Source organism: Heteronotia binoei, chromosome 3 (assembly GCF_032191835.1).
Source record: "Heteronotia binoei isolate CCM8104 ecotype False Entrance Well chromosome 3, APGP_CSIRO_Hbin_v1, whole genome shotgun sequence".
NCBI lineage: Eukaryota > Metazoa > Chordata > Lepidosauria > Squamata > Gekkonidae > Heteronotia > Heteronotia binoei.
Window position 1 is genome coordinate 139,677,555 of NC_083225.1, and position 6,136 is coordinate 139,683,690.

Consider the following 6,136-nt stretch of genomic DNA (forward strand, 5'->3'; position numbering starts at 1 on the left):
ACCCAGAGAACTATTTTCTCAGCTTCTCTCTCTCTCTCTCTCTCGGCTGGGATTTCCAAGGCAAGAAACATTCAGAGGTGGTTTGCCATTGCTTGCCTCTGCATAGCAATCCTGGTATTCCTTTATGGTCTCCCATCCAAATATTAACTGGAACTGACCATGCTTAGCTTGAGATCTGGCAAGATCAGGCTAGTCTGGGCTATCCAGGTCAGGGCTTCTGCCCAAAATACTAACCAAAACTATGTTTTGGACCCCCCCCCTCCCAAATAAGACTGGGGATAGTATTTGGGATTTTAATAGAAGGCAAGTATTTCATATTCTTCAAGCAGTTCTCACAGAAATGCTGTGCTGGATCCAACACAGGATCTCTATATACCGTCTCAACTTTCTAAGTTTACCCCCTTAGCCCCAATTCTTGTTTTCCTAATGATCTTCCCCTTAGCCCTAATAATTTCAGCTCTTCCTGATATGTTTCAACTGTTTCCTGATAAATTCTGACATGAACATTGCATTTTTCATCACTGCTGCACACTGAGCTGATATTTCCAATGAGTTACCAACCCCAATCCAATGACTCTTTCCTGGGCAATCATAGCTAATCAAAGTCCCATTTAGCGTTAACATGAAATTTCCCATTCCAATGTGCATCATTGTACACTTACACCAAACCTCATTTGGCAATTTTGTTTCCAATTTGGTTCAGCCAGTTCCAGTTCAGTCTCCTTTGTGGGCTCTTCATAATCTAAATGTGCTTTGACTCATCTGAACAATCCAATGTTATACTCACCCTGGACTCTAGACTACTGATAAATAACATAAACACCATCCATTTCAGATATTATCATCTTCATAAGAACTTAGAGCCAAACTACACATTGCATTTTACGCAAGTTCAATGGGATTTGCAGCCCTATGCAACTTCAAGTTCCTAGTGACAACTCGAGATGTAAAATTTCTGGAAATTTTGAAGCTTTAAAAAAAAGGAGTTTTTTTCCTGGGTTTTTCCAGGAAAAAACTGAAAATTTTGGAAAAATTGAAAAAAAAATGCTACATTAACACTTCTTTTTTATTTTCCAGATTGAAAGTCATTCTGTTACTTTAGGAACATAAAATATGACTATGGACAATTTTACTTGGCATGAAATTACCACAAGAATAATGAAAATATAGTGTATCCAAACGATTATTATAAAAAGAATTTACTTTTTAAATAATATTTATTTGTAATTGTAACAAATGGACCAGCAATCTCCTGAACTGTTTACTAGTTTATGTGGAACAGACAAAAAAAACCCCTTCACAAAACAATTTGTAAAAATCCAGAAGTCACAATGATCCATATTTCCTCTCCACAGTATTAAATAAAAATAAAAAACTCATTCTCATAAAAAGAATTGAAGAGGGGGGAAGTGTGTAGAAGGGAATGTAGGACTAAGTTTCAATGAATGGGCATGACCTAGGACTTGCTTCTCCTCAGTGCACAGAAATTAGAATAATCTGATACCATACATATTTTTTAGAAATGATTTGGAAAATATTTGAACACCTTGTCTTAAAATATTTTATTCATCATGTTAAAATAAAATGTTCCAGAATCAATTTCTTTTCTTTGCTTCAATTTCTCCAGTTTTTCAGAAAAAAAACAAAAAAGGCTTCAGGAAAAATACCCATTTCTTCCCTGAATTTTTCCGGTTTTTTTCCAGACCTTTACATCTCTAGTTGCAACTACTGTGAAAATCACATGCAGTTCCTCACTGGGGGCAAACAACACTTCCTGAAGCCACAGGACTATTTCAGCTCCTGAAAATGATAAAAGGGAAAGGAAGGCAGGAGCCCATCCCCCACCTCTCACCTCAGTCCCAAGCCAAATCAAACCCCTTCTGTGCTTTTACAAGGAGATGCCACCACAGATTTACACCTGCAATATGGCTGTCAATCCACAATGGTAACTAAGGTAAATCATAATGTGTAGTTTGGACCTTATATGAATTCAGTTACTCTTCATCCACTTGATCATGGGCATCATTAAAAAGGCTTCTTCCCTGTGGGCTATAAATGGGGGGGCATTTAATATTGTTACAATAATGATTGATACCTTACTCCAAATCTTTGGACAGTCTTTACAGGAGATGAATGTTAAAACTGGAGATAAAAGATCACTTTTGAAATGCCATAGGATATCTTCTAAGAAATCTTCATGTGTTCTCTTACTACTTTTCCATATGAGGTCTCCAATGATCATTCAAGGGACACCACTGAAAGCCCACTGAATATCAAAATTAATTAATTGTTCCCTTGAGGCTGCAAGAGTCAAATGCTCTTGTAGGATTTAATAAGACCAATATGCCTACTTAGATTAAGCAGCAACTGGGCAAGAGAGCGCCTTGAACACTAAAAGAATTCCCACTAAACTTGAACACTAAAAGAATTCTGTCTCTGATTCCCTAAAAAGGCTACAAACTCAATGCAGCAATATTTTGAGCTGGGGTGGCTACAAAAGAATGGAAACAATTGCAACAGCAATTCCTGAGTCTTCAAGCAAGATCATGTTATACTTAGTATCAGCTAAAACAAACTGCCAAAGACTCCCTGGCATGTATGCACACTAGTATCCTACAAGAATGACCAAAAAATACATTCCAAATCATCAACTCAAGGCTGAAACTATCCATGATCCAGCATCCCTTGCACTGGGAAAGTATGGACAGGAAGTATCTATACTGCCTTCTAATTTTAAGTATCACTTTCTGTAAGTGTTATTTCCCCTTCTCAAGATCATTTTAACAAATATTCCTCATTTAGGCCACCCAGCAGCTCTTTAATCTTAAGAAACGTAACTACACTGCTTTGTATTACTCCATGACAATCTGTTTATATACTCTCAGTAATACTGTTATTTCGTTTACAGTGAAACCACTACAAAATCTGCCAATCCTATAAACACAGAAACAACAATACATACTATATTGTTTTTATTCACTAGAGAATAGTTCTTCTGATTTCTTACTTTGTGATAAAGCTGCTATCCTCTGAGCTTCAGGGTATTTAAAGGAGTTCATTCCAAGCAATGGGCACTCTTTCAGCCTCCAACATTACTGCATCAGAAAAGGAACCAAAAAACCTAGCTATGGCAGGATTCTATAGCTGCTTTGCATAATGGTTAACCCAGGTCTGCAAGACTATCAATGATTACATTTAAATCACAGGCTCTGGTCCCTGGAGGTAACATGCTTCACTGAATGAATCAACTCTCGAAGGTCTGCCACAGCGGAGTAATTCTGAAGGAAGTTATCACTTACACCATTGCAACATATTGCTTCATATCTTCATTGCATGTAACACTGCGAAACAGTTCACCATTATTCTTGTTGGTGGGAAAAATTCACATACTATCTGGGCTGATACAAAAAGCAAAAGGATGAGTGATTGAACTTTTTGCACTTCTATTCTTGAGTAAGAGAAATGAACACATAGTGCAAACATCTCAGTAGTGTGCATCTCTCTTGCAAGAAATTATCATTGAACAGTGCAGGGGAAGAGAAAAAGCACATGCAACACACATTCATAAATCTGCAGATGTATCTATACAGATGCATCCTAAAGCCTTTCCAAGTTCACTAGCATAACACTTGAATTCCTCTCTTCCAGGTCATGGGGCAGCTTTCTGTCTCCTGGACCAAAATGGCTTTCACATCAAACACAAGCTAAGACATCTTTATTAAGAATCCAAAACAACTACAATTTCCTGTTTCCAAATTCTACTAAAATGGACTGGAGTCCAGCTGCAATCCCCACTTCTTAAAATGGGCTTTACTTCTGAGTAGACCTGCTCAGGGTTGCACCTCCTAACTATGTAACAAGAAGTGGGGAAACAAGTCTCTTTATTGCTCTTATTTTGAATGTGTATTACAGGACCCAGAGTAGGCTCTTTAACTCATGGCAACAGCCACGGTGCTTGTACTACAAAGAGCAATAAATAAATAAATCACATCTTGGTTTGTTTTGGCTTCCTGTTAAAATGAAGAGAGCATCACCGGCCAGTTCCTTCCTCTTTGAAAACATACAGAGGGAGAAACAATAGACCGCAACAAGCGTCGTCTAGCCGCAGATTTTTTTAAAAAATCTGATAATAATGTGAGACAACGTGGAAAAGAGACACCAGATAGGAAGAAGCCTTTCAAAAGGGGGGGGGGCAGCAACGCGTGTGAGGGGGAGCTACTTCGGTGTGTTTTCCAAAGACCTTTATTGAAGGCTACCACTAATCCCAGCTACAGCGGGCTCCCAACCAAAACACTAAGGAAGCAGTCGGAGCGGAAAGAAACCGTGACATAGTTAATAGCACTCAGGCTTTAACATAAGATCTCCCTCAGTTTCTCCCAGAGGCTTTAGCTGAACTCTAGCAAGCTCCCTTCTCAGAAACGCGACAAGTTGAAAAGCACATGGTAGCTTATATTTCTAAATAAAGAGGGGGGGGGGGAGAGAGAGACTGCAAGAAAGCGGCAACCAAAAAAAAGGGGGGGGGATTCGCTAGTGTAGGGAATTCAAAGAGCCACTGGAAACTGAGAAGGAACTGAGGCTTTGAGTCTTGTCCTGGTCTCTCTTTCTCGCCCTGAAAACTTCGGGGGCAAAGTTGAGTTCTTTCCTAATGTGATGTGGTTTCCGCTGGAGAGTCTGAGAGCGCAGCCGGACTTCTGACCGCCTGGCCCCTCCAGCCCGCTCCCTCCAGCTCGTCCCCCCCCCCGAGCCCTCGCTCCCTGTTGCGCGCGCACGACAAAGCCAGCCAGACGCAAAGTCTGAGCACGCAGCACCCCACTCACCTCTTCCCTTTTGTGCATCCTTCTTCTCCTTCAGTCTCTCCAGACTCACTTCGGGCACTTGCTAGGCACGCCCCTCCCGCCTCCTCCTCTTTCCCCCCCGCTCGGTGGAGGCAACAATCAGTCCCGCCCTTTCCAAAGACCGGCCTCTCCAGGGTATCTAACCTCCCGTTCTCCTAGAGAAGCGAACCGTCACCAACATCCCTCCCTCCTTGTCATACAATGGTTTGTTCCCCCCACCCGAATAGGCTGAGAGGGGGCAGGATCAGAGAAACGAAAGCGGGGGGGGGGGGGACTCTGAGAAAGAAGGAAACTATCTCTCCGAGGAAGGGGCAAGTCTCACAATCTTCCCATCAGAGATTAAATATCAGCGTTTGTTAGGAAATTTCAGTTAGACTGCTTGCCAAAAATGCTAGGACCGTATAATTTCTTGCCCTCGTTACTACGAACAGGTTACCAACTCCTATTGGCTAAATCATTTGCATGCTGAGGTCCTGCCCTGCAAGAAATTCCATTCCCTGAGGACTTTCGGTGACGTCATGCAGTTCCTCGCTCGAACAACGTATCCCGAGGCCTTTAAGAGTTTGCGAAATTTCAGTCTGAGAAATCGCCGAAACTTTACATATATAAAGGCTGCCGGTGCCCAGCAATCAGTTATGGGTCATGAGTCAGCTTCCTATCAGCGGTATTAGCAAATACCTAGGTTTTGAAGGAAAAAGAAATCCCTAACAGAGCCTTGGAGGGACTATTCTCTTTCCCCCCTCCCTCCTTTCTCTAAGTTGGCTACGAGTCAGACTTACAGGAAAAGGATGTCTGTGTCTTGCAAGCCAAGCTTTCTTCAGATTCCAGCTGTGTTTATTTGCCCCCTTTTCACAGTGACTTGAGGACACTGGAAGTGAGGACTCCTTAGTATAAACGCTGGTCTCAGGGGACCGTGCTTAACATTCTGTGTCAGAAGCAAACCTCAATAGCTCTGGCTGGCAGAAGTTCACCTCCTTGAACTTCTTGCTCACTACAGAATCACACGAGAGCCAGTTCAAATCTTCTGCAAAGTTATAGGCTGCAAAGAAAGTGAGCAGCTATTGTTTCAAAGTGGCCTTACAATGGAAATTGTTAAGATCTCCCCCACCCCCGGTATGTTTGCATTTTCTGGGGCCAGACTGCATGACAAGGATGCACTTTTGCTATGAATGCACAAATACAGTATCCCCAGATAGGGTTGCTAAGGTCCCTCATGGGGAGAAGGGGTAGGATTGCCAGATCCAGGTTGGGAAGCGCCTAGAGATTTGGGGACTGAGTCTGGGAAGGACAGGGACCTCAGC

At 41.9% G+C, this 6,136-nt stretch overlaps 1 protein-coding gene across 2 annotated transcripts in view; it reads right to left on the reverse strand.

The window, feature by feature from the left end:
* PHLDB2 (pleckstrin homology like domain family B member 2) overlaps positions 1-4,901 on the reverse strand; it is a 123,651-nt gene extending 118,750 nt beyond the window's left edge. For both annotated transcript variants that reach the window (XM_060234527.1, XM_060234526.1), the window contains exon 1: positions 4,818-4,901. The gene's annotated coding sequence lies outside the window, so the exon portion shown is untranslated. The remainder of the gene's footprint in view (positions 1-4,817) is intronic.
* Positions 4,902-6,136: the final 1,235 nt, after the last annotated feature.